General features: G+C 45.1%; 1 protein-coding gene across 3 annotated transcripts in view; it reads left to right on the top strand.

Annotated features, from left to right (window-relative positions):
* The first annotated feature begins 1,196 nt into the window (after positions 1 to 1,196).
* Positions 1,197 to 17,956, top strand: part of LRRC8D (leucine rich repeat containing 8 VRAC subunit D) — a 141,261-nt gene continuing 124,501 nt past the window's right edge. The window contains exon 1 of one of the 3 annotated variants that reach the window (XM_036754739.1): positions 1,197 to 1,216. The gene's annotated coding sequence lies outside the window, so the exon portion shown is untranslated. Of the gene's footprint in view, positions 1,217 to 1,998; positions 2,151 to 11,366; positions 11,406 to 17,956 lie in introns of those variants that run through there. The other 2 variants (XM_036754737.1, XM_036754738.1) reach the window with 2 other exon arrangements.

Genomic DNA, 17,956 nt, shown 5'->3' with positions numbered 1-17,956 from the left:
TTCTGCAGGAAAAAAAGAAAAAGAAAATATTTATTTTCTCGTTCTCGCCTTCACTTCTCTCCCACAAAGAAGGGGAAAGGGGGCATACTAGACAAGCTTCAGTCGTTTAAGAAAAACAAGATGAATCATTTATTATGGAGGGTGTCATTCTAGAAAATCAGCCCCAATTATCATAGGATTATGGATCTAGATCTGGAAAGGGGGAACATCTAGTACAACTCGATTTTACATTAGAGGAAACTGAGTCCCAGGAAGGCTAAGCGACTGGCCAAAGGTGTGTGTCTACGGGAAGACATCCCCGTTAGGCAGCATCAGCCTAAAGTAATCTGGGTTAGTTAGGGAGTTCGGTTACGGTCTGCTGGAGATGCAAGACTTGGTTGGAGAAAACGGGTGGGAGAGTAACAGACTAGGCCTAGATCCGAAGATAACAAACCGAGCAAAAAGGGGTAAGAAATGAAATGTGGGTGGTCAGATATTAATCTAGCCACTGGACTAGCAGATGGGCATTCTCCGTTGGGGGATGGGAGTTGCGTAACTGCTTTCCCCGGGTATCTGTCCTACCCCTGCCCTGCACGCACAGCTGTTTACTGGTTCCATTTGAACCCGGGAGTCTCAGGTCCCTCTGCCCCGGCTCATGGCCGGTTCGCGATAGGGCCCGGGCACAGGTGGGCGCACAAGGAGGACGACATTGACCGCGGGCTGCAGGCCCACTGCACCTGCGGCGGGAAGGAGGCGGCTCGCAGCCCGCGCTCTCCCCACACGCGGGGCGTGTGCGTACTGCGTGTCAATGCGAGCGGGGCCCGGAGCCCCGCGGTCCCGGCGGAGGGCCGGGGGAGCGGGGAGGGGCCGGCCGGCTAGAGCTCGCTCGCAATCACATGGGGGCCCCGGGCAGCTCCATTGGTTGCGGCCGGGCCAGTCGCGGCGCTCGCCGGCTGCGGTTGGTCCCGAGGCTGCAGCGCCAGCACCGGCCCCGGAGTCCATGTTACGCTTTGTCTAATTCCCCTCGTTACAGAGTCATGTGCTGCTGCTCCCGTCGCCGCCGCCGCCGTCGCCCCCGCCGGTGCCCCGGCTCCTCCGCCGCGCGTCCGGCTGGCAGCCGCGGGAGGGGCCGCGGGAGCAGGGTCCAGGGCGCCGCGCCGCGCCCCCGCCAGCCCCGCGCGCCCCGGGCCAGCCGCGCCGCCGCCCCCCGCAGGTGATGCCGCCGCCGCTCTGCCAGGTGGGTCCCGCAGCTTCCCTGCCGAGGGGAAGCCCCCAGTGGGGGGGGGGGGCGCTGGCATGCTCCCCTGCCCTCCGCTCTCCTCCCCTCCCGTGCGCGCCCATCTGCGGGCCAAGTGCTGCGGCTGCCCCTCCAGCGGGGCTCCTGGAGGGTGCCCCCAGCTCCGGGGCCTGGGGTGGTGGTGGGACCCCGGCCTGTGCGCCGAGCGGGGTGCTGCGACTGCGGGCTGCCAGGCGATTGCGGACTGGACGGCCCCCACTGCCCCTCTTTCCTTCCTTCCGTCCGTCGGTCCTTCCTTCCTACCCTCCCACCTCTTTCCCGTTTCTCCTCCCTCTCCACGGTCACAGGACTGCGAGCCCAGGACACGGCCCCGCACGGGGCTGGGTTGGCTGCGTGGGGCTCACTGTCTTTTGGCTCCGACCCCGTGCCGTGAGCGCGCCCACTCCTCCAGACCCGCCCCAGTGCCCAGGCATATTCAGCGGTGCCAGCCAGCCCCCGCCCGCTGAGCCTCACCGGGGGAGCGAGCGGGCGGGCGGGGCTGGGAATCCGCTTGGCCGGGCTCCAGGGAGGTGAGAGCCAGCGCTCCTCCTCCAGCGCCAGGGGAGGGGGGGGGCAGCAGGTGCGGGGCCACCTCCGGTTGGGCACCGGTATAATCCGCTTCTAGCTCGCCTAGAGGCGTGGGCATTTGGGATCGTGACTTCTCCGGCTTGAATCCTGCATGGGGGGTGGGGGAGAACCTGAAAAGAAGAGCATTCCAATAGCCGCCAAAGGGTTCTCACACTCTACCTAAGTATTCAGGGCTTAATAGGGGACACTTAACTCTGTGCCATCCCCTTTTAGGGTCCCCACTGCCCTAGAAAAAGGAGTTGTTTGGTTTCTTCCCTAAGGGCCATCTCTAGTGGAGAGGAACTGCGGCAGGTCCTGGGGAGGAGAGGTAGGTTCTGGTTGGAGGGGAAAAGATGGGGTGGGGGGCAGTTGTTGGGGATCATCGTATGCTGAGGAGCATTGAGGGAATGAGGATAAAGTGAAAAGTGGGGTGAGGACATAAAAAGCAGTAACTGGCAACTGGATAGGCTAAGGTGTTGGCATGACCCTAATTTAACCATAAATTGGGACCAACTTGAAGTGTACTGGGAATAGTGTCATTTTTGACAACTGTGCCCTGTCAAATTTTGTTCATCCCAGACCCAAAGCTGCACCCCCTTGTGATTTTGGAACTGTGGTTTCAGTTCTAGTGGGCAGAAAATACTTGGTGATAATTCTATAGAGATCTGGACTGGAGAGACGTGTTTTGAGGTGCTGTTGGTAGCTGCATTTAAGGTAACGTGAAATGACACTCACCAAGGAGCTTGGGTGTACTAGGTCTTAGGTAACTCCTTCCCAGCAGTTCTGGCAACTGCTGACTTCGATTTCCCCCTTAAACACCCAAGTGCTGTTTCAGGTGCCAAGAATAATAGTGATTCAGAGCTTCCCTGCCTGGAGTGGACCAGGAGCCCTCTAGTTCTTACCGACTTCTGCGGAAAAATCTCCCACCCTAAGCAGTAGAAAGTTATGGCCATAAAGTGGATCTAGAAATTGAATTCTAACGTTCTGCCTAATCAGATTCTTTGCCCAGCTGTTCAGGAATGCCCTCCAGTCTGCAGGATTAATTTTAATTTTGTCATTGGTGTTGAAAATCTGTAGTTGTAGAGAGACTCATATCAACTCCCCCCACTTAATCTTAAGTATTCTTCTGTTTATGTAAGTGCTACCTGTATGTTGTTGGCCACAATCTAAAAGATTAGAAGGTTGGAGGCTGCTTACACTGTTGGTAGGTGAGCTGATACCCTGGGACTCTTCAGACAGGCTGGGCTGTGTGTCCTGTGATAGCACTGTAGGAAACTGTTCATTTAAAAAATCCTGTCATATTATCCAATTTGGAGACATTTCCTTTCCCTCAGGCTATTTTCTATTACAGGGTTGTTGTTTTTTTAAGTTGATTTCAGAATGTTTTGCTTTTCTGTCTTCAGGTTCAAGTAGCATTTCAGTTAAAAGATTGTGTGTATGTGTGTGTGTGTATCTAAAATGGGTAAGGCTCAGCAGTTCTAGAGAGCAATTTTAATAAATTGACACTGTCCATGGAAAAACAGATTTTTTTAAAAATTCCAAATTGTTCTTAAAAAAATACAAAAAGACTAGTCGATATTAGAAGTATGGCAGTTGGGGATTTCTGGTATTTATGATTGTTGCGATTATGCAACATTTTCAGAGTAGCGAGTCAACAACATTTGTTCAGTTGCCAGCAATGTGGGGAATGCTAGACTAAGGGTGGCTTTTGAGAAGTTTAAAAGAAACAATTAGACTCTCCAGGAAGGTAGACTAGTGAGCACACCCACAGCAGGGATAGTCAGGTGAAATTGGCTCGGGCAGTGTTGGAGGGACTTGGGTGCTTGGGGTTCGGCAGAGACCAGAGACCATTAGGAAGGTTAAGTCTTGCTTGCATTTTTAAAGCAGGAAAAAGATTGGGTGAACCTGAAAGGAAAGCCATCCCATATGGAGGGGATGGCATGTGCCAACTCAGAAGGGAGCCATGTGTAAGCAGTAGTAGTAATAAGAGCCTAAATTTATATGACACTCTAAGGTTACAAAGCACCTTACGTTATCACATGGTACACACACACACCCCTGTGAGGAAGTCTGGGCAGGTTACCTTATCCCCTTCCATGCCCCTCCCTCATTTTACCTGTGGGGAAACTGAGTTTCAGAGTTAGTTTGTCTAAGTTCGCATAGCTAGTAAATGGCAGGTCTCAGACTTAAAACTGGGTCTTCTGATTAGGAATTCCTTACGGGGCACCTAGGAGGCACAGTGGGTAGAGTGCCAGGGCTGAAGGCTTAAAGTCACCAAGACTCATTTTGTGAGTTCAAATCTGGCCTCAGACACTTACTAGCTGTGTGACCCTGGGCAAGTCACTTAACCCTGTTTACCTCAGTTTCCTCCTCTGTAAAATGAGCTGGAGAGGGAAATGGCAATATCTTTGCTAAGAAAACCCCAAATTGGGTCACACAGAATAGGACATGACTGAAACAACTGAACAACAAATGTTCTCTGATCCATTGTGCTGACTCAGAGAATGGTAAGTAGATTTGTTTGATGTATGTGGAGCATGAAAGATGTAGGTTGTAGTGTCTTTCAGTGGGTGTGGAGAATTCTCCCTAAATGCAGAGGACGGCCTCTCTCTATAGCTTAAAAGATACTTAGGGTTGATGTGATTTCCCATATTTCACATAGCTAACAAGCTGGGTGGTCCAGTGGTTAGAATTCTGGACCTGGAGTTGGGAAGACCTGAATTCAGATCCACACTTGCTGTGTGAACCTGTGAACTTTAATCTCTGTCTGCCCTAGTTTCCTTATCTGTGAAATGGAAATGATAGCAGCACTTCCCCACCCCACCCCCAGGTTGTAGTGAGATGGTACTCATAAAGTACTTAGCAAAGCCTTATGTAAATGCTAACTAACTTCAAGGCCAGCACTGTCTACTGCACCATACTGTTTGAGGAATATTGTTTATTTTATTTTCTGAAATATTTCCCAATTACATTAAATTTTTGAATATTCATTTTTTAAAAGTCTGAGTTCTGAATTCTTTTTCCTTCCTGCTCTTCCTCACCTCATGAGAAGGCAAGCGACATGATATTGATTGTACATGTGAAGTCACGTAAAACATATTTCCGTATTAGCCATGTTGCAAAAGAAAACACATATAAACTCCCCCAATCCCCCAAATAAGAAAGCAAGAAAAGCATGCTTCAGTCTTAACTCAGAGGTCATCAGTTCTCTCTCTGGGGGTCAATAGCCTTTCTCATGATGGGTCCCTTGGAATTGTCTTGATCAGAGTAGCTAAGTCTTTCACAATTGATCATTGTTACAATATGACTGTTACTGTGTAAAATGACTTGCTTCTGCTCATTTCACTTTGCATCAGTTCATGTAAGTCTTTGCAGGTTTTTCTGAAACCCACCCCCCTCATCATTTCTTATGGCACAGTAGTATTCCATCACAATCTTTTCCCACAACTTGTTCAGCCATTCCCCAGTTGATGGGCAGTCTTTCAATTTCCAATTCTTGAGGCTTGAGGTTTATAATAGTAATTTGAAGCAGTTGAAAATCATTGTAGATGTCTGCATCGCAAAATGACATTCAAGGAGATAATGATATGATACAGCAAAAGACAGAATCTGAATGATTTTGGACTTCTGAGGAGCAAGAAGCCGGAGCCAAGTAAAGAGGCTGTTACTGGAGGTCCTGTGAAATGAAGGGGATCAGACTAATTTTTTGTTTTTTTAGTTTTCAACATTTACTTTTATAATATTTTGAGTTCCAAATTGTTCCCCCTCCCCAAGACGGCAAGCGATCTAATATAGGTTATACGTGTATAATCGTATTAAACATATTTGCACATTAGACTAACGGACTTTTGAGGTCCCTCCCAGTCCTAGACATGACCTCCAGTGCCAGGCAACTCACTCCTTCCTGAGGTGGCCTATTCCACTTTGGAACAGTTCTTATTCTTGGTTTGTGCCCAAAGCTGCCTTCTTGTAACTTTTTCCATGGATACTAGTTCGTAACTCTGCTGCAACACAGAACAGTTCTGGTTTTTTTCTTTTTTTAATGTATCAAATGCATTCTGTGTGTAGAATACTTTGCTAGATGATCAGGGAAAACAGCTCTTGCCTGCGGTGAATATGATGTATATATCTTTATTACACGCACACCCTCACCCAGCAGTCCTGCTAGCTAAACACAGGTAATATTATTGGCCCCTTTTACATCTGGGATAACAGCGGTGTAATGCGAATTGTCCATCTGTCGTCACCTACTAGCGAGTGTCTCCACATCCTGCATCCCATACCTACCCTATTTTATGTTCCCCTTTAAGAAACAGGCAATGAAGAAAAGTGCCATCCCTTTGTCTTCTATTTGATAGTTCTTAAGATCCTTGAAGACGCCTATCAAGCTAAATAAACTGCGCTTCTTCCTTCATCTGAATTCTTCCTGTGACTATCCTAGTTCCCCTTCCCTAGTCACACAGATTGTTTGTGAATTTCTTCCTCAATCTTTGGCAACTGGGATGGAACAAGAGACTTCCTCCTAATGTCTTCTGACCCCTCCACAGCACAGTGGGGCTGTTACTTCCTGTGTCCTAGATGACTGTGCTGGGCTAGTGCGGCCTCAGCCTGACTTAGCTCTTCTAAGCAGCTGCAATACTCTGTTGGCTCGTAGGATGCCTGCAGTCAACCAGGGCAGCTTTACAAAAGCAGCTCCTTAGCTTTTTGGTCTTATCCTTAGGTGACTTTTTTTTTTTTGAACAAAATAAAACTGTTTAACAAGATGTTAACAAAAACTTGCTTTGTATCTCTTCCTTATTGCTGTTCAGTTTGTAAAATTAGATGTGACGCTGGATTTTTTTAAAATGTGGCCATAGTCATTGCATATGCTCGTCTCACTTGGCAGCTTCATAGAAGTCCTGCCGCATGGCTTGGAATGACAGTCTTTTTTTTTTTTTTTGCAGTATGGTAATATTCCATTTATTGCTATAGCACAATTTGCTCATCTACAGCCCTATTTTTGAAAATCCTGTCTATTTCCAATATTTAGGCTATGCAGGGAGAGTATTTATTTTCTTTCTAATAATATCTTTAGGACATTGTCCTGATGGTGCAATCACTGAATCAAAAAGTATGATTGATCTTTGCCAGTCAGGTGATAAACATTTATTGAGTACCTACTATATGTCAGGCAGTAGGAATACAAAGGAAGGCAAAAGATAATCCCTGCTGTCAAGGAGCTCACAGTCTAAAGAGGAATACATCATGCAAACAGCTATGTACAAACAAGCTATATGCACGATAAATTGGGCATAAGCAATAGAGAAGGCACTAGAATTAAGGGGGACTTAGGAAGGCCTTTTTCTAGAAGGTGAGACTTTAGCTGGGACTTGAAGGAAACCAGGAGGCCAAGATGCAGAGGGAGGGCATTCTAGCAGGAGGGTCAGCCAAAGAAAGTGCCCAGAGTTGGGAGATGGATTATTTGTCCGAGGAACAGCAGGAAGGCCAGTGTCATTGGATTGCCCAGTATAGGTGAGGTATAGACTGGAAAGGTGGAAGGCAGGGCAAGGTATGAAAGACTTGAATACCAAACAGGATTTGTTTTGTAAATGTTTCTTCCAAAGGATCAGATCGTGCCAGTTTGAGTTCCATCAGTGGTATAATTTTGTGTCTTCTCCCCACTTTGAACTTTATTGTTTTTGCCAATTGGTTGGGTGTAAAGAGGTGCCATATATTTTAATGGCCATTTCTCCGATTGAGTATGTGAAAAAATGTTTGTGATTACATCAGTAATTTGTGGTTTTTTTCCTATAATTATTTGTTCATATTCTTTGGTCATTATTTAATTGGGGAGTGGAATGGGGGTGATGGTGGAGGGGTGAGAAGAATTAGTGATTTTTGTTACAGATGCTCCCAATTAGAAAACTCCCTCACCAGTGCAGATTGGCACCGGATTGGTACCTTACGACATTGGATGGTAATTTGGGCGCTGAGCCAATTGGTCAGTCAGCATTTATCAAGCTTAGTATCTGTCAGGTGCTGGGGATACTGGGAGAGTCACAAATGAGCTTCCTGCTCTCAGGGAGCTCACGTTATAATGGGAAAGACAACTTGCAAAAAATTGTGCCCATGCCAGATAAAATAGTGAGTAAAGGAGAGAGAATCCTGGAGAGAAAGCCCGGTTGGGGCTGGGGAAGGCATCTTTAGAAAAGTGGGATTTGAGTTGAGTCTTGGAGGAAGCCAGGAGGTAGAGATGGGGTGGAAGGCTTGTCTAAGGTCACATAGGTGATGTCAGAAGTGGTATTTGAAACAAAGTTTTCCTGACTTTTTATTCAGCATAATGAAACATCTTTCAGTGGAGGGGAAGAGGGGAAAAGGAGGGTTGGAATGAATTAGGAGGTGGCTGTTGTTCTGAAAAAATTTATATCAGTGTTGCATTTATTTTTAGATGTCAGATTTTTGCCTAACTTATATACCACAAAGATTTTCTTCCCCCCAATCTTTTAAAAAAATTCTTTGGGACACAGAATATTTAGCTTTTTGCCATCAAATCAATCTCTTTTGTCTCCAGCAATTTCATCCATTATTCCAATAGATAAACCTTTTTCCTTATGTTTGTGATAAATGTTCTTACCTTCATTTTTTTTTGCATGTTTGGATTGGAATTTGTCATAGTATCATGTGAGATGTGGAACTAAATTCAACTTTTTGCCCTACTGTCCAATTTTCCCAGCTGGTTTTTATCGATTTTCTTTTTCTTAATGTTTTATAAACTTGGGTTTGCTAAGAACTCAATTCTTAGACACTTTTATTTCTTGATTCTCTGTTCTGTTTCATTATCTATTTTCCTCTAATCTGCTGTGTTTTAGATAAGGGGATTCTTCTTCAAGAATGTGTGTTCTTGGCTTTTGAGATTCCATGATTCTGTGAGAATTTTAGTAATTATTATATATTTTGAAATTGGATCGGGTGAGTCTCCTTTCAAACCTTTAACAAAATTAGCCTGAATATAGAATTTCAAAATGTTTTTACCTGATAAATTTTATCATTTTGGTTGTCTTAGAACCACAGAATTAAAAGACATCAGAAGCCAACTAATCCAGCCAATATCCGAACAAGGATCCCCTCTGTTGTTGTTCAGTTGTGTCTGACTCTCAGTGACGCCATTTGGGGTTTTCTTGGCAATGATACTGTAGTGGTTTGCCATTTCCTTCTCTAGCTCATTTTACAGATGAGAAAACTGAGGCAAACAGAGTTGAGTGACTTGCCCAGGGTCACACAAACTAGGAAGTGTCTGAGGCCAGAATCAAACTCACAAACATGAGTCTTCTCGACTTCAGGCCTTCAGCTGTGGCACTCTGATCTGCTATGCCACCTGGCTGCCCCCAAAAATCGCCTCTACAACATACCTAATAGGTGGTATGTATCTTGTAGTTTCAATTCTGGCCTTGTTGAGAAGGCATTTTTATTTTTATCTGTATCATATCGTTTCGTTATCCCATGGAAAGAGAAGGGGATTTAAGAGCTGGAAGAGACCCTAGGGATCCTTCCTGGTCTAACCCCCTTTTTTTACAGACTGAGAAACTGAGATCCAGAAACTTAAAGTGATTTGCCCAGGGTCACACAGGACACTAGCATGATTCTAGACCTGGAGTATCTGCTGTATCTGTGGGCTAATCTGCTTCCATTTACTATTATAGTGGTTTTTGGAGCAGAGGGTTTTTTTTTTCAAGGCTTTGTTAATAACTTTATAAAAATATAGGCATTTCTGGGTTTTATGCATACCTGATAAACCTTTCCTTCTAACAAAAAGTCAACTGATGCAGAGACTGCCTATGGCAAAGTGTGCACTTTGGCCCCCATAGCCTTCCATTTCTCTGAGAAAAGGAGGGTAGTATGTTTCATCATCTGTTTTCCAGGACCAAGACTGGTCATTGACCTTGCATCTTGATCACTTTCCTTTGCATAGTAGCAGGTGGGTATGTTGTTTTCCTGGTCCTGATGACTGCAGTTCAAACAGATCTTTCCACGCTTCTCTCTCTCTCTCTCTCTCATTATAATGCAATAATATTCCATTTTGTGTATATATACCATTTGTTTAGCCATTCCCCAATAGAGGGATGCCCACGTTGTTTCCAGGTTTGTTTGTTTTTTTTTCCTACACAAAACAGTGCCCTGTATACTTTGTTATATGGTATCTTTCTGTCTTGGGGAATATGCCCAGCAGTGGGATCGAATGGCTGTGAGGGTATAAATGCTTTAGTGAATTTTCTCACCTAATTCCGAACTATTTTCCAGAATGGCTATGCCAGTTACAGTTCTATCAGCAATATACTGATGACTTCCAGTTTTCATCAGCTTTGCTAGTTTGAAGGGTGGGAGATGAAGCTTCAGAGTTGGTTTGATTTGTGTTTTCTTAGTAGTGATTAGAGCTCTTTCATGTGGCTGTTAAGAGTTTGTGATTCTTTTCAAAATTGTGTCCTTTACTGGGCAATGACTCAGTGACCTTATATATGTTTATGTTCATTCCTTATATAATTGGGTCATAGCAGACTTTCAGTGGGTATATTTGACAAAAACTCCCACCCCAGTTGATAGTCTCCCTTATAATCCTATCAGCACTAATTTTTGTTCATGCAAAAGCTTTTTAGTTCTGTGCTATTGATATTGTCTGTTTTCTCTTTTTTGTTTCAGTTTTTCCTCAGCCACAGTTATAAAAGATTTCTCCTTTTATTCTCTCTCTCCCTTTCTCCATTCCTACATCTGTCTAATCCTGTAGTCAGGTCATCATCTATCTGAATGCTTTCATATATGTTGTCTCCCCTCAAGAATAGTACTAACTCTTTGAAAGCAGTGACTGTCTTGTCCTTTTTTTTTTTCTTATTTATACTCTCAGCCCTTAGCACAGTGTGTGGTACACAGTAAGCATTTAACGAAAGCTGTTTCATTCATTCATTCATAGCTGGTTAGAATTTAATGTGATATCTGGTATATGATACTGGATTAAATCTATTTTCTGGTGCGGTGGTTCTTATGTCATGTTGCTTTTGCTTACCAATACGCCTTCTCCTGAGCTGATCTTTGAGAACTCACTGGATGGTGTATTGCAGGTAGCCTCCATCCCCTAGAGTCCTCGTGATTCAGCTCAGGCATCTTGGAGAGAAGTATTTTGTTTTGTTTTTTACAAGCTTCTCAAAGCTGCCCGATCAGAATTGCCTTTTGAGATTTGTCAAAAAGGTAGTTAAGGCAACGAATGCAGGGCAAAGCTAGACATGGGCCTGGTTCTCACACAGGTGAATCTTCCTTTTCTTTTCCTTGTTCCTGTCTATAGTCTGAACCCTCAGGTCACCAGGGCTTTGGTTTTTTAAGGATGATCATGGAGTTGAGAAAAAACAAATTCTTTGTGGGGAATCATGGGCCTTTGTTTAATTCATAGATGGATGCACTTCCTGGCTATCCCTTGTTCTGCTAAGGGTAGGAGACTTCTCCCCCCCGAGAGCCCTCATTCAGACATGCGGAGGATATTGACTTGGACACCACAGCTTTTAATCTCCAAAACTTGAGCTGATAAAGCTAGGGTTCCAGGAATTCTCTGTAAAGTCAGGTGCGTAATAACTATATTACTCTATTGTGTGTGCTCTCTAGTGCTTTATAGCATTATCCTTATATACCTGGCCCCTCTGGGGACTCCTTTCTATAGAGAATATCCCTCTGTGTTTATCTCTGGGGTAAAGGACAGCTTTAAAAAAAAAATCCCAGTAGCCCAAGTGAGGAGAGAGAAGTCACCAGAGTGTGTCAGGAGGGATGCAAACAAAGAGAGTTTCCAAGACAGAGAAGTAACTGGAGGCGTGTCTTAGAGAAGGCTGTAGTACCTCAGAGGGTAGATTTCAGGTAGAGAATCAGCAAGACCCGCCAAGTGTGTAAAAGATGAACTAGGAAAGGAAAAGGAGGTAGTGGAGAGACTGATTTTTTTTTTCAACTTTGGCATTTGCTTGGAAATACATTAGTGAAGTTCCTCTTGGAAAGCAGTCTTTTAAAACACAAGGGTCAGATGTACAAGAAAAAAAATAGCAGTAAATCAATAGAATGTCCTAAATGTAATCAGCAAATGAGATGTGTCTAAATCACTGAGATCAGGTGGCATCTGTCCAGGACCTTTGAAGGAAGTCGAGGGTGAAAATCTGGAACTGTGGGCCAAAATGTGTTGCCATTTACAAACAGCCGCTCTGCCAGAAGGATGGCCGTTTGCCAGTGTGATGGCCATCTTCAAGAAGGGTTTCAGGGAAGACCCTGAGAACTACAAACTTGTGAGTCTCACTTCCTCACTGACTGAACTGGTGATCACCGAGCATTTCAGGCCCCTGACTTTTGGGGGAGGGAAATATAATTTTCCATGACAAGAAATAATGTGTGATGTATTTGAATTTAGAAACAGAAATTATTGGCATAGTCTAGAAAAATGTTTTTCCACACCAATAACCATTAAAATATTGATGTCGGTGACTACTGTCCTTGAGGGCATCCCAGGGCACTAGAGTTGGAAGTGAACTTTGAGATCATTTAGGCCAACTCATTACAAACATGGGGAATCTGAGACCCAGAATAGTGAGGTGATTTTAGCATGGTGCAGGGGCCTTGGATTTAGGAAGAGCTAGGTCATTGAGTCGTAGAGACTTAGAGCCAGAAGGGACCTTAGAGGACATCTAGTCCTTATATGCAAGGTGAGAGAATGGAAGTTAGGTGACCTGTCCAAGGTTACTCAAGTAGTAAGTAGTAGAGCCTTGATTTGAACCCAGGTTGTGGGCCTCCAGATCTTACAGACGTAGGAAGAAACAGCATCACAGAACGGTAGAGCTAGGAAGGGACCTTAGACATCAGCGTCCAACTCCCTCATTTTACGTGTAAGGAAACTGAGGCCCAGAATTCAATTCCATAAACATATATTAAGCATCTACTATGTGACAAGTACTGTGCTAAGTGCCATGGATGTGAAAAGAGGCAAAAGATAGTCATTCCCCTCGGGGAGCTTACTTTCTAATGAAAGGTGAGGTGACTTGCCTGGTATCATGTGGGTAGTAAGTAGCAAGGAAGATTCAAGATGTGCCTCTGACACACACTAGCTTGTGACATCATGGGAAAGTCACTTAGCTTTTCATCATCTAAGGTGACTTTCAAGGCCTAAGTTTGGGTGAATTGCCTGTTGTCATTGGCAGAGGAGTTTATACGCACAAAGTCAGAGGTCCAGAAACAGTCTCTGCCCTCAGGGAGCTCACGGTCTGATGGGGAAGACGACACGTAAACACGTATGGTATGTATGGAGAAGATACATACCAGCGAAATTAGAGAGAATCACAGAGGGAAGGCACCAACACCAAGAGGGATCAGTCTGGGACCCCTATAAATGGGAAGATTTTAAGAGGAAAGCCCAGGAGTTAGAGATGAGGTGGGAGAGAATTCCAGGCCTGGGGGACAGTCAGTGAAAATGCTTGGAGGCTGGAGGTGATTGTCTCATGCAAGGAAGAGCAAGGAGGCCAGTGTCACTGGATTGTAGAAGATCTGGAGGAGAGTCAGGTATAATAACACTGGAAAGGGAGGAAGGGGCCAGGTTATACATAAAGGGCTTTGGACACCAGAAAGAGGATTTGATCGTGGAGGTGACTGAGTTAGGGGATGACACGGTCAGGGCTTCACTTGAGGAAGATCAGTTTGACATCTAAGTAGAGCTGAAATCTGGGTACGTCTTTTCCATCGCCTTCTGCTTGTCCTCCAGTTATCTTCAGTATCTTCAGTATCTCTGTCATGCCAGATTAACTTTATCGAAGTGATCTGAAGGAGAAGGGCAAGTACAACAATGAACTCTTCCAGTTTTCGAGTCAGCTTCAGCCCTTCCATATAATGAAACGTCTAGCTAAGGGTCGTAACTTTGAGGGAGATAGCTCCGGGCCATCTGCGCGTGGAAAAGTCACAGAGGTCTTCTACTGGAAACAATATACAGGTCATATGTTTAGGAGGAAAGAAAAAAACAATCATTACTGAGGAACAAGACGGGAAGTCACTGTTGGCCGTTTCTTGAGGATGTTGCTGTTGCTGACGGCCTGTTGGCAACAGAGTAGAACGTGTCCTTTTTGGATCAAGTTAAGTATTGGTTAAGGCCCTCCCATGGGCCTAGCAGCCATGTCTTGTACCAAACCATGGTGCCAAGGAGCCTGGCATGCTGGGTGTGTTTCTGGCCACTGCACTTTGTAAAAGATATGATGGAGGTGGAGAAGGGCAATGATTACTCAGAATGATTAAAGGGGAAATAAAATTGCCTTCTGTACATAGAAAGCCAAAGTATTCCATGTTGGGTGTTTATGTGCTCTTCCCCTGCCACATACACCAGGCTCCATTCAATTCCTAAAGGATAGGGACTTCACATAAATAGGTTATATCCTCTTTGGCACTTCATAATAGTACCAAAGTGTGCCATAGTTGTGAACTTGGCATCTGCTAGCTTAAGGTTCAAGTCATGCCTCTTGCATTTACTGGCAGTATGACCTTGGGTAAGTCATTCCAGCCTTAGATTTCTCCTCTGCAAAATGGGGATAACAATCTCTGTAGTGCCTGCCTCCCAGGGTTGTTGTAAGACTCAAATGAGATGATGTGTGTAAAGCACTTTGTGAAATTTTACATGTAGAAACCAAAAAGGATAAGATAGTTCAGTAAGGAAAGAGGCAGGCTGAAAGGGGATATAAAATAATAACCAGCATTCATATACAGGACAGCGAGGTGGCACAGTGGATGCAGCACTGGACTTGGAATCAGGAAGACTTAACCTTCCGGAGTTCAAATCCAGCCTCAGACACTAGCTGTGTGACCCTGGGCAAGTCATTTAACCCTGTTTGCCTCAGTTTCTCATCTGTGTCAGTTTCCCCATCTGTAGAATGGACTGGAGAAGGAAATGGCAAACCACTCCAGTCTTTTCCAAGAAAACCCCAAATGGGGTCACGGAGGTGAGACAACAAAAAGCAGTCATTTAGCTTTTCAAGGTTTGCAGAGAGCCTCACAACAGCCCTTGGAGGTGGGTGCTGCGATGATCCCAGTCTTACAAGTGAGGATCTTACAAGTGAAGAAATTGATGCTGATGTATAAACGTGTGTGTTTGTATAGACATGCATATATATGTATATATCACCAGCTTGCCCAGGGTCACACTCCTAGGGTCTACGTGAGTACTTGAACCCAGATATTCTTGACTTCCAAGTCTCCCCCTCTCACATGGGGACCACCTGGCTGCCTGTGATTTAAGTCTGGAAAATCACAAACTACATGAACACTTTGAAACTCGGAAGGGACAGAGTTATGGTAAATAAATCAACACGCATTTATTGAGGGAAGGGAAGCATTTATATAGTACATCCTGCGTGTCAGCGTGTGGCACCATGCTAAGTGCTTTTTACAAATATTACGTCTTTTGGTCTGGGAAGTAGGTATCGTTATCACCCCATTTTACAGTTGAGGAAATTGAGGCAAGCAGAGGTTTAATGACTTGCCCAGGGTTACATAGCTAGGAAGTGTCAGAAGCCGGATTTAAACTCAGGTCCTCCTGACTCCAGGGCCGGTGCTCTAGCTGTTATGCCACCCAGTTGCCTCTACAACAGAGGATTTTCTGTTTGATTTTGGAGGGGAGAGGGAGCTGCTGGAGGTGGTCAAATAGTGCGGTGACATGGTCAGGCCTGCCCTTAAGGTAGAGATCACTTTTGAGTGCTGTAGGAAGCAGCTTTTTATTAATTTAAGGGAAAACCTTCCTAATAAAAGGGGAAGGAGTGAATCTCCCATTGTTGCAAGAATTCAAGCAGATGCTGCGGGATCTTGTAAAAGGGATTAAACTAGATGCCCTGAAGTCCCTTACCAGCTGTAATTCTAAGGATTTAAGATGTGTTCATTCTATGTCATACCCACCATTAAGGATGACCCCACTATTGGAGTTGGGTTCTATTAACAGGATTCTCTCTCCCTTTCCCTCTTCCGTTCTCCCCCTTTCCCCCTTTTCCCCTTTCCCTTTCTTCCCCTCCTTCCTTCTCTCCCCCCACCTCTCTCTCTCTCTCTCTCTCTCTCTCACACACACACACACACACACACACACACACACTCACTCTAAAGGACTGGCCCTATGATTTTTTATTTTTTGGTTCAGGGAACTCCCACTTGAGGAAATTCCCTTTAGTAGTGCAGATCTACACCCACCCTGCAGCTTAGGTCGGTGTTGTATACAGAACACCAAGGGGAGAGTGACTTTGCTAGTCCCACTGTGTGTGTGTGTGGTGTGTGTGAGAGAGAGAAAGGGAGAGACAGACAGGATGTGAACCATGGTTTTCCAGGCTCCAAGGCCAGCTCCTTAACCACTAGGCCACCTAGCTGCCTATGACTTTGGTTCTACCACACCACAGTGCTTTTCGTGAAGTAGATCATTTTTTCCCTACTCTTCCACCCTCTCCCTCGCCAGTGAAGAGTTAGGAATTTGTCAAATAGGACTCCTTGCTCTCAGAATCCCCTTGCCAGTATCTGCCATACTCAAACAGCTAACATTGTCGTGAAGACCGGAGAGGAGAAAGAAAAGGAGGTAGAGAAATACAGATGGAGGGCAATGATGTCAGATGCCAAAAGCACTTTTTTCCAGCATGTATCATAGCCTCATAATATGACAGTGACAACCTGTCACTGGTAAAGAAACCGGCCACCACGAGTCAACATTTTTCACTTTTCAGAAATATTGCAAAATCGAATCTGTTGCTTTTTTGCAACACTGTTCATTTTGGCTTGGAACGGCCCCGCTGAAGAACCATTTCCAGCCTGTCGGCCTGATATAGTTAACTCTTTGACTTGACTGACCCAGGGTAATTTTCTAGTTAGGCTCTCTAAGCCTGTTTGTCTCTTTCTGCTTCACTTGTTTTTCAGAGCAGGTTTGCATGTGCCCCATGCCCCCTCCCACCCCTAGAGGCACCCCATCGGTGTTTCCATCAGAGGACAGGGAAGAGAGTCAGGTTTTTTAGGTGGAGGAGATTCGAGTGAATCATGTCTTCCAGGCCCCGCTCATTGGACTGACCTGCTGACCCACCTCCATGCTTTGCTTCATCACTTGTTGCCTGGGACTGGAATGTCCTTTCCTGCCCCCTCTCCTCTGCTGTCCCCACCCATTGAATTCTTTAAATCCCAGCTTTTCCTGACCCTCGTGCTCAGTAATGACCTTTCCCCTCTTAGGACTCATGTGGCATTTTGTTTGTATCACTCAGATGCATTTTCCATATGTTATTCTGCATTCTAGTTGTTTACGTATCGTAGCTCTGACCTGGCACATAGTAGGTGCTTAATAAATGCTCTTGACTGACTGACTAAGCTCCCTTGAGATCAGGGGCAGTCATAGTCATCTAACAACAGGTAGAGCATCCTCCATTCAGTTACTGGTCCTTAATTTTTTTTTTACATCAAATTAAAATGAAACCTACTCGGGGATTATTCCTCTGACTTCTCCCAGGTCACGAAGCCACTTAACGGAAGAGCTGGATGCCTTTATTTGGAAAGAAAGAGCATTGTTGTTCAGTTAATTTTCAGTTGTGTCCGATTCTCTGTGACCCTATTTGGGGTTTTCTCGGCTAAGATACAGGAGTGCTTTGCCATTTCCTTCTCCAGCTCATTTTACAGATGAGGAAACTGAGGCTAACAGCGTTAATTGACTTGCCCAGCATCATACAGCTAATAAGGTCAGCTTTGAACTCAGGTCTTCTGGACTCCAGGCCCAGTGCTGTATCCAGTGCACCACCTGCCTGCCAACTGACACATAGTAGGCCCTTGATAGATCCTTATTAAGTGCTTAACTTAAGCCTAGGTCTTTTGGTTCCCAGGCCTTTGTTCTACCAGCCAGTCTATCAAATGGAGGGAGAAGGTACCTCTGTGATGGTACAGGGTCAAGACTAGGAGAGGCTTAGGAGGTTGGATGCTGAAATTGCCCTCCCTAAAGGACTTTGCACAGGTTGTTCCCGTTCTCCCTTTATTTAAACAGCTACACACTGTCTTTTGCTTTAAAAACCATCCTGCAGTAGTATCCCATGAGGACCTCTTGCAGGGTGGAAGAAGGTACTGTAGACATGAGGGAATTTTCTTCTAAGGCTCTCCCTG

The sequence above is a fragment of the Trichosurus vulpecula genome, chromosome 4 (genome assembly GCF_011100635.1).
Source record: "Trichosurus vulpecula isolate mTriVul1 chromosome 4, mTriVul1.pri, whole genome shotgun sequence".
Classification (NCBI taxonomy): Eukaryota; Metazoa; Chordata; class Mammalia; order Diprotodontia; family Phalangeridae; genus Trichosurus; species Trichosurus vulpecula.
The sequence above is the reverse complement of the archived record's forward strand: the minus strand, read 5'-3'. Positions and strand labels throughout refer to the sequence as shown.